Genomic DNA, 9777 nt, shown 5'->3' on the forward strand with positions numbered 1-9777 from the left:
GAGAAAACCCTTTGAAGAGGCTTAGAGCAGGTGCAAAAATAGGGTTTCTCATTGAAGTCATATCGAAGATTTGTGGAGATCGTTGAAGATCATGATACATTGAAGCCATCATGAGGTGACCTTGAAGAATTTTTTTTTTGGGTAACATGAAGAGCAATGGTGACATCTTCATGTGAAGAACAAGGTTGTCATTAATGACGAGACGTGGAGACTAAAGTGAAGGGATAGCCGAAGATTGACAAGCCTTGTTGAAGAAGACATTGGGAGTTGTGAAGTATAACCAAATACATCTTGACAAAGTAAAGTAAGGGTTGGAGCCCAAGAGGTTGGAGCCTCAGAAAGACAAGGTTGGTGCCTTAAAGGATAGGGTTGGAGCCCTAGAGGATCGAAGTCCTTAAGAAACCAGCTCGTAGCCTGAACCGGATATAGGGTTGGAGCCCTTGAGATTGGTGCCTCAAAATTGACAACGTTGGAGCCTTGGAAGTCCAAGTCGGTGCTTGACATATTACAGGTTGGAGCCAACGAGATTGAAGATCAGTGTCTTCATCTAGGGTTGGAGCCCTACATATATTGTACTTGATTGATTGTAAAGAAGAAATTAATAAAAGCATTTATTCTTATTGTTCATTTTGTGTTCTAAATATAAGTGATCTAACTAGTAAAAATAACAATTGAAAAGAAATATTGATTCACTCCTCCCCCCCCAGTATTTCCAACATAAGCACCTTTTACTTAGATGAAGATGACACAATACTCCATTTAGGATACACTTGCTACACATAGATTACATTTTACTTAAGTCATGACAAAGGGTTTCTATTCTCTCAATATCACCCAAGATTTGCATGTTACATCAATCACTTTGCTAGAAGATGGTACAATCATGGGGAGCAGGTCCACCTAATTTAAAACCCAAGTGATCGTCGTTGTAGCCCCTCCAACTTGCTTCACTGACTGTTACAGAGTCAATGTGTTATTTTTGGGGTGTTCAATGTCGGTTAGCCTACTCGACATCCTATTACAGACCTTGGGGGCACTTCTAATTTAGAGGTTTGTTCTTTTTCTTTCCCATTGGTAAGGAAAAGGGAAGTTTTCTTAGAGATGGCATATGCTTTTGTCAACATTGTCAAATTTTTGGCAACTCAAAATTCTTTAGTGGGGGTGTCAGGCGAGGTTGAGGATTTGAGTCTCAAGTCATCTAAATTTGTCCAAATTGGGTTGTTGGCAACCAACTATGGAGAAGGCTCTTGAAGACCAAATACAAGTAGAAAGACAAAAATAACATAATGGTGGAGAGATTCTTGGCACAATAGCAAGGTTGTTCATCGTCGTAATCACAATCCTTGGAAGCCCTTGAAAACACATTAAAAGATTAATAAGTAGATGAAGCAGAAAGGCTACTTTCAAATCCACATTGGAATGAGTGGCAAGGCAACGTTTGAACTCAGGGTCCTTTTGAATGGTCTGCCACTTGTTGGCACTGTACTTCCAATAACTACTCTAAAAGCTCCCTCTTCTTTGAAGGTCCATTTCTGCTTTGGAGCATCCATATATATATGTATATAATATATGTATGTGTCTATGGTATGGTTTTTCTTCTTGTGTCAACTCTACCACAAGAGACCACAAGTTGAATCGTCCACAATCCTTGTGTTTTGTTTTAGCTGGCTTTCATAATTTTAACAAACTATCTCCACCGAATACAATCAAGGCGAAAATGGGCAAATCTCTACCCAAGAAGAGTAAATAAGTGGGTTCACACGATATCTTGAAAAGGGTTTTGGAGTTTTTGGCTCTTTGTATTTGCACCGCCTTCTTATACTTCTTATATTACCTGAATGTTTAGCGACAACGCATGTGCACTGAGAAATTTACTTTATTTTCTTTGTAGAGACCCACATTCTGATTCCCAAGATCCAAACTGGAATTAAATAGATATGATATTATTTTTTATTTATATATTTATAATATATATCCAAATTCCATAGGACCACAAGTTATAGCATTGTATATATGGCACTAGTACGAGTACTTTGGTTCTTAGTAGGGGCATAAATGCTCTCGAATCTTGAGTCTCAAAAAGTGCACTTTGCATTAAAATTTAGACTTAGTTTTATGTTTGGAGCTTGGTGAATTGATAATAGTTGTAGCCTACAAGTGCATGATTCCCGAGATCTCTTACTAGAAGTTATGACAACTCTTGTATGAATTCAAGTGTCAATATGAAAAGTTGCATATTTTATAACAAATAATTGTTGTTGTGTAAGTTTTAATGTCAAATACAGGTTGTATTAGCAAATATGTGCTACAAGCCATCAAATTCCAAGTCTACTCAGATGTTTAGCAACAATGCCTATGCACTGAGAAATTTGCTTCCTTTATTTTGTTTACAAACACCCACATTCTGAGTCCCAAGATCCTTATTGGATTTAAATAGATATGATATTATTTTTTATTATATGTATATACTTATAATATATATCCAAAGATTATATCCAAATTCCACAAGACCACAAGTTATAAGATTGCATATATGTCATTGGTACAAGTACATTGATTCTTAGTAGGCATGTAAATGTTAGTCTCAAGTCTTGCAGAGTGCACTTTACATTAGAATTTAGAGACTTAGTTCAAGGTTTGGAGCATGGTAAATTGATAATAGTTGTACCCTGTAGATGCATGACTCATGAAGAAATCTAGGCAGATTAGGTGTTGTTCTGAGGTGTGTTTATCTTATGTTACAGGTTGCAGATCCTCTATGCAGATGGCAGGGTTCAGATCTCTGTTTTGTGGAGGCTAAAAGAACTAGAAAGCACCCCACTCTAGGCCGCATACACAAGGAGGAGCAACAAAGTATATGGGATTGTTTTGAAGGGTAAATACAGAGGTTTACAACAATACAATAGGGTTGATGTGTGCCCTAACCAGGTCTATCATAAACTCAAAAAAGTGCACAACTACCATGAACAAGTGGAGCAGTAAACAAGATCAAATTAAAGACGAAGTTGCAGGCCTTGTTGCTAGTATTGGGTTGTGTTATATTTTTCCACGACTAGCCCACGTAGTTAACCAGGGGTTAGAGCGGGGGAGGAGCCCCCCCTTTGTTGCGTTGATTGTGTAGTGGGGTGGTCATAGGGGGTTTTGGACCCTATATTAGGTTGGGCGGACCTACCTATGGTTTTGTGCATATTTTTCGCACATGGTTTTGGATGCGATGGTTTTCGGTCCATGGTTTTGGATGCGATGGTTTTCGATCCATGGTATTGGATGCTTCGGCATGTATAAATATGTATTGTAACATTGAAAGAAACATAATGAAAAAATCAAGCTGGTAGTCCCGGTTTTGGGATCCAGGGGAAAATCTCTGTGTATATGTGTTTTATGTGTTATGCTCTAGCATTGTTTATTTTCAGTGTTTTAGAATTCATATGCAAGTAATTTCTGTACAGGGTTAAAACCTACATTTGGTATCAAAGTTGTTTTGGCTTCAATGGGATGCCTTCGTTGCTAAGGGGTTTCACTCGGGCCTGTGGTAGACCCTGTTAAGTGGGAGATCTGTAGGATCGATTCTGGTGTTGAAAGAAGATGGCGAGAAGTGGAAAGATGGAGATCGAGAAATTTAATGGTCAGAGTTTTGAGTTATGGAAATTCAAGATGGAGGATCTGTTGGTGGATAAAGATAAGTGGATCGCGGTAGATCCAGGTACTAAACCAACGGGAGTGTCTGATGAAGAATGAAAGAAGTTGGATCGGAAGGCAAAGAGCACAATACAATTGTGTGTCTTAGATTTAGTATTGTTGAATGTATCAGGGGAAGCTACGACGAAGGCTTTGTGGAACAAGTTAGGGACTTTGTACCAATCTAAGTCTGGTGAATAAACTGTTCCTAAGGAAAAAATTGTATAACCTGAGGATGAAAGACGGAGACTCGGTGACAGAGCATTTGAACGCATTTAATACTGTGGTAAGTCAGTTATTATTTGTTGATATTAAAATTTCAGATGAAGAGAAGTGCATCATTTTGTTGTGTTCTCTACCAGATTCGTGGGATAGTCTGGTTATTGCAATAGGTAGCAATGCAACTGCCTTGCAGTTTGATGAAATAGTCTCATCCTTGCTGACGGAGGAAATGAGACAGAAAAATATGGAGAGCCAGAATGGTGATGCCTTGTCTGTACGAGGACAGTCCCAGAACAGAAACAAAAATAAGTCATCGAGTGGGAGATTTAAATCTAGAGGGAGATCTAAATCTCTAGGAAAACATGTAAAGGTGGTGTGCTGGAAATGCAGAAAGGAAGGGCACTACAAAAGGGACTGTAAATCTAAAGCTCTTGATAAAGGAAAGTGATTTGATGATACTCCTCCTGCAGAGGCGAAAACCACTTCAGATGAAGGTGGGGATGTGTACTTGGCTTCTTCAAATACACATGTAGATCATGAGGCATGGTTGATTGACTCAGGTGCATCCTTTCACTTCACTCCCCATAGAGAGTGGTTCTGCGAGTATGAGAAATACAACGGTAGTGATGTCTTCTTAGGGGATGATAAGAAGGCTAGAATCGTTGGTTGCGGAAAAGTAAAGTTGAAGTTGTAAGGTGGAAGGGTTAAAATACTTTCGGGTGTTCTGCATATTCCTACATTGGCCAGACATCTAATTTTTGTAAGCAAACTAGATGATGCAGGTGTAAAAACAGTGTTTGAGAAGGATACATGCAAAATGGTTCGGGGAGCACTGGTATTGATACGAGGAGTTTGGATTGAAACTCTGTACACGCTGCAAGGTAGCACTGTTGTTGATGGGTGCAACAGCTCTGTGATTCCTGAAAGTGGAGTAGAAAATCTAGTGGTCTCTAGAGAGAAGCCCATGTTGTGGCATCAAAGGTTTGGACATATTGGAGAGAAGGGCTTTCGAATACTTCATGGTAAAGGTATGGTAGAAGGTATGAGTAATAGCTCTCTCGATTTTGATTTCTGTGAAAATTGTGTATATGAAAAGCAAAATCGAGTGAGTTTTCTCTCTGGTGGTAAGAGGGCGAAACAGATATTAGAACTTGTGCATAGTGATGTGTTTGGACCTGTGAAGGTTCTATCACTGGGTAAGTCTATGTACTATGTATCATTTATAGATGACTTCTCAAGAAATACATGGATATATTTCCTTAAGAAGAAATCTGAAGTCTTTGACAGGTTTAAAGAATTTAAGGCTCTCTTGGAAAACCAGATAGAGAAGAAGATAAAGGTGTCGAGAACAGATAACGGTGGAGAGTTTTGCAGTAAGGAATTTGAAGAATTTTGTAAGAAGTGTGGTATAGCACAACAGAAGACTACTCCATACACACTTGAGAAAAATGGAGTTGCAGAAAGAATGAACAAGACGTTGATGGAAAGGGCAAGAAATATGCTCAATGGTGTCGGGTTAGGACACGAATTTTGGGCAGAGGCGGTGGAGACAACATGTTACCTGGTCAACAGATCACCTTCATCAACATTGGAGGATAAGACTCCACAAGAGGTATGGACTAGTAAGAAATCTTCTCTTTCACATTTGAGGGTATTTGTATGTAATGCATATGTACATGTTCCAAAGAGGAGAAAGCGAACCAAGTTGAATAGTAAATCTGAAAAGTGCATCTTTATTGGGTATAAGGATGGTTTAAAGGGTTATAAGATTTGGAACCCAGTAACAAGAAATGTTGTGTACAGCCGAGATGTGGTGTTCAGAGAGGTAAAAGATGTTATTAAACATGAAGTCCAACCAAAAGAACATGAGAAGATAGAGTTTGAGCTTAAGGAGGAAGAATCATACTCTACAACAGAGGAGGAATAAGAAGATGAAAAGCCACAAACTCCGGGTGTGAGAAGATCAGCTCGAGAAAGAAGGGAGCCGGAAAGGTATAGTCCATCTGCTTTTTGTTTAAATTTTGCTTTATTTGTTATTAATGATGATCCCAAAATTGTGAAGGAAATAGTAGATTCAGATGATAGCAAACTCTGGAAAGAGGCCATGGTTGATGAAATGGCATCTTTGCACAAAAATGAGGCTTGGGATCTGGTGGAGTTGCCGGCTGGAAGGAAACCCATTGGCAACAAATGGGTGCTCAAGAAGAAAACAAATGTAGAAGGAAAGGTGGAGAAATATAAAGCTCGTTGGTAGCAAAAAGTTATTCCGACGTGCCAGAAATTGATTTTGGTGATAATTTTTCTCTTGTTGCCAAGGTAGCTTCTATTAGATTACTTTTCTTTGTTGTCGCTGCTTTTGATTTTGAGGTAGAATAAATGGATGTGAAGACAACATTTCTTCATGGGGATCTAGAAGAAGAGATCTACATGAAGCAACCTGAAGGTTTTGCGGTGGAAGGTAAGAAATAACTGGTATGCAAGTTAAAGAAGTCTCTGTATGAGTTAAAACAGTAAATAAAGATGTGGTATCAGAAATTTGATACATTTATAACGGGACTTGGCTTCACCAGAAGCAAAGCAGATCACTGTGTGTATTTTAAATTAATTGGTGACTGTGTTATTTATTTGGTCTTGTATGTGGATGATATGTCGCTGGTTGGAAATGATAGAGAAATTATCCAGGATTTGGAGACCCAATTGTCCTCCAAATTCGACATGAAAGATCTTGGTGCTGCAAACTATATTTTGGGCATAAGAATTAAAAGAGATCGGGCAAAGTGGAAGCTTGGTTAAACCAAAGGAAGTATGTCGAGACAATATTGCAGAGATTTAATATGCAGGATAGTAAACTGGTGAAGGTTCCTATTCTTGTAGGTGTAAAGTTATCTGCTGAACAGTGTCCCAAGACACAAGACGAGGAAAAGGACATGTCCCGTGTTCCATATGCAAGTGTCGTCGGTAGCCTGATGTATGCAATGGTCTGTATTAGACCAGACATTGCACATGCAGTGGGAGTATTGAGCAAGTTTATGTCAAAACCAGGGAAGGAGCACTGGACAGCAATGAAGCGAGTTTTCAGGTATTTGTGTGGCACTAGTGATTATGGTTTGTGCTACCAAGGAAGACCAGGATTGGACAGAGTGTTGGATATTCATGGCTTTGTTGATGCAGACTGGGCTGGAGATCTGGACCAGAGAAGATCTACAAGTGAGTATGTTTTTAACCTATTTGGATGTGCAGTCAGTTGAATGAGTAAGAAACAATCTGTAGTGGCACTATCAACTATAGAGGCAGAATACATGGCAGCCACTCATGCCAGCAAGGAAGCAGTTTGGTTGCAAAGATTATGTTCAAGTATGGGGTTAGTACAGGGAGCTATAACAATAGACTGTGACAACCAAAGTGCAATTTTCTTGGCAAAGAACCCTGCTTATCATTCAAAGACAAAGCACATTGATGTTCAGTATCACTTTGTGAGAGATATGATAGAAGACAAAAAGATGTTGCTGGTAAGGTGGACACTTTGAAGAATACTGCAGATGCATTGACAAAATCTGTGAGCTCTGAGAAGTTCTCTTAGTGTAGAGAAAAAATGGGCGTTGCAGGGCTAGATAAATGACTAAGCCCTCTTGTGGCCCCCTGTGGAAATAAAACAACAAGTGGGAGAATGTTGGGTTGTGTTATATTCTTTCCACGACTAGCCCACGTAGTTAACCAAGAGGTTAGAGGGGGGGCGGAGTCCCCCACTTCCTTGCGCTAATTGCATAGTGGGGGGGTCACAGGGGGTTTTGGACCTTATATTAGGTTGAGCGGACCTACCTATGGTTTTGTGCATATTTTTCGCACATGGTTTTGGATGCTTTGGTTTTCGGTCCATGGTTTTGGACGCGATGGTTTTCAGTCCATGGTATTGGATGCTTCAGCATGTATAAATATGTATTGTAACATTGAAAGGAACATAATGAAAAAATCAAGTTGGTGGTCCTGGTTTTGGGATCCAGGGGAAAATCTCTATGTATATGTGTTTTATGTGTTATGCTCCCGCATTGTTTATTTTCTATGTTTTAGAATTCGTATGAAGGTAATTTATGTACAAGGTTAAAACCTACAGCTGGTAATTGAAGATCTTGGAAGGCTAAATCAATGCATAATTTGTAGGCATATTTTAAGTGCAGAACTCGGTTTAGACTGCAGACTTAAGAAGACATCCAAGCACTTCTATTGCAAAATTACAGTGACATTCTTGCAAAGTTGAGAAGACATCCAAGCACTTCTATTGCAGACCTACAGTGACATCTTTGGAGCTGAATATAACAAACATGAAGAGTTGTAGGCGAGCATCACTTGAAGATCTCCATGAGCATATAGCAACACCTTGAAGCATAATTTGAGACTTGTTGGAAGACTAAACTTGGATAGGGAATTGGAGCAGCGCTTTGAAGTATCTTGGAGCAAATTTGATATACATCTTGGAGTTGTCTTGAGATAGTCTTAAGCAGACCTTGGAGTATCATCCTAGAGCACATTGAAGCTTTGAAGATTAGGTTCTGGAGCAGACCTAGTGCAGCATAGTAGAGAAGCTTGAAGACATCTTGGAGTACCTTGAAGACATCTTGAAGATTGTGAAGAAATACCTTGTTGGCCCCTTGTGAGAAGATCTTGAGAAAGCCCTTTGAAGAGGCTTAGAGCAAGTGCAAAACTAGGGTTGCTCATTGAAGTCACATCGAAGATTTGTGGAGATCGTTGAAGACCATGATACATTGAAGCCACCATGAGGTGACCTTGAAGAAGTTTTGTTTGGTGACACCTTCATGTGAAGAACAAGGTTGTCATTAATGACGAGACATGGAGACTAAAGTGAAGGGATGGCTGAAGATTGACAAGCCTAGAAGACATTGGGAGCCGTGAAGTATAACCAAATACATCTTAATGAAGTAAAGTAAGGGTTGGAGCCCAAGAGGTTGGAGCCTCAAAAACACAAGATTGGTGCCTTAGAGGATAGGGCTAGAGCCCTAGAGCATCGAAGTCCTTAAGAAACCAGGTCGAAGCCTAAACCGGATATAGGGTTGGGGCCCTTGAGGTTGGTGCCTCAAAATTGACAAGGTTGGAGCCTTGGAAGTCCAAGTCGGTGCTTGGCATATTACAGGTTGGAGCCAACGTGATTGAAGATCAATGTCTTCATCTAGGGTTGGAGCCCTACATATATTGTACTTGATTTATTGAAAGGAGAAATTAATAAAAGCATTTATTCTTATTGTCCATTTAGTGTTCTAAATATAAGTGATCTAACTGGTAAAAATAACAATTGAAAAGAAATATTGATTCACCCCCCCCCCCCCCCAAGTATTTCCAACATAAGCACCTTTTACTTGGATGAAGATGACATAATACTCCATTTAGGATACACTTGCTACACATAGATTACATTTTACTAAAGTCATGACAAATGGTTTCTATTCTCTTAATATCACCCAAGATTTGCATGTCACATCAATCACTTTGCTAGAAGCTAGTACAAGCATGGGGAGCAAGACCGCCTGATTTAAAACCCAAGTGGTCGTTGTTGTAGCCCCTCCAACTTGCTTCACTATTGTTACAGAGTAAATGTGTTGTTTTGGGGGTGTTCAATGTCGGTTGGCCTACTCGACATCCTATTACAGACCTTGGGGGCACTTCTAGTTTAGAGGTTTGTTCTATTTCTTTCCCATTGGTAAGGAAAGGGGAAGTTTTCTTAGAGGTGGCATCTGCTTTTGTTGACATTGTCAAATTTTTGGCAACTCAATTCTTTAGTGGGGGTGACAAGCGAGGTTGAGGATTTTGAGTCTCAAGTCATCTAAATTTGTCCAAACTGGGTTGTTGGCAACCAACTATGGAGAA

Source organism: Pinus tabuliformis, chromosome 5_2 (genome assembly GCF_031772625.1).
Source record: "Pinus tabuliformis cultivar Carrire ecotype Pingquan chromosome 5_2, CPIR1, whole genome shotgun sequence".
Lineage (NCBI taxonomy): Eukaryota > Viridiplantae > Streptophyta > Pinopsida > Pinales > Pinaceae > Pinus > Pinus tabuliformis.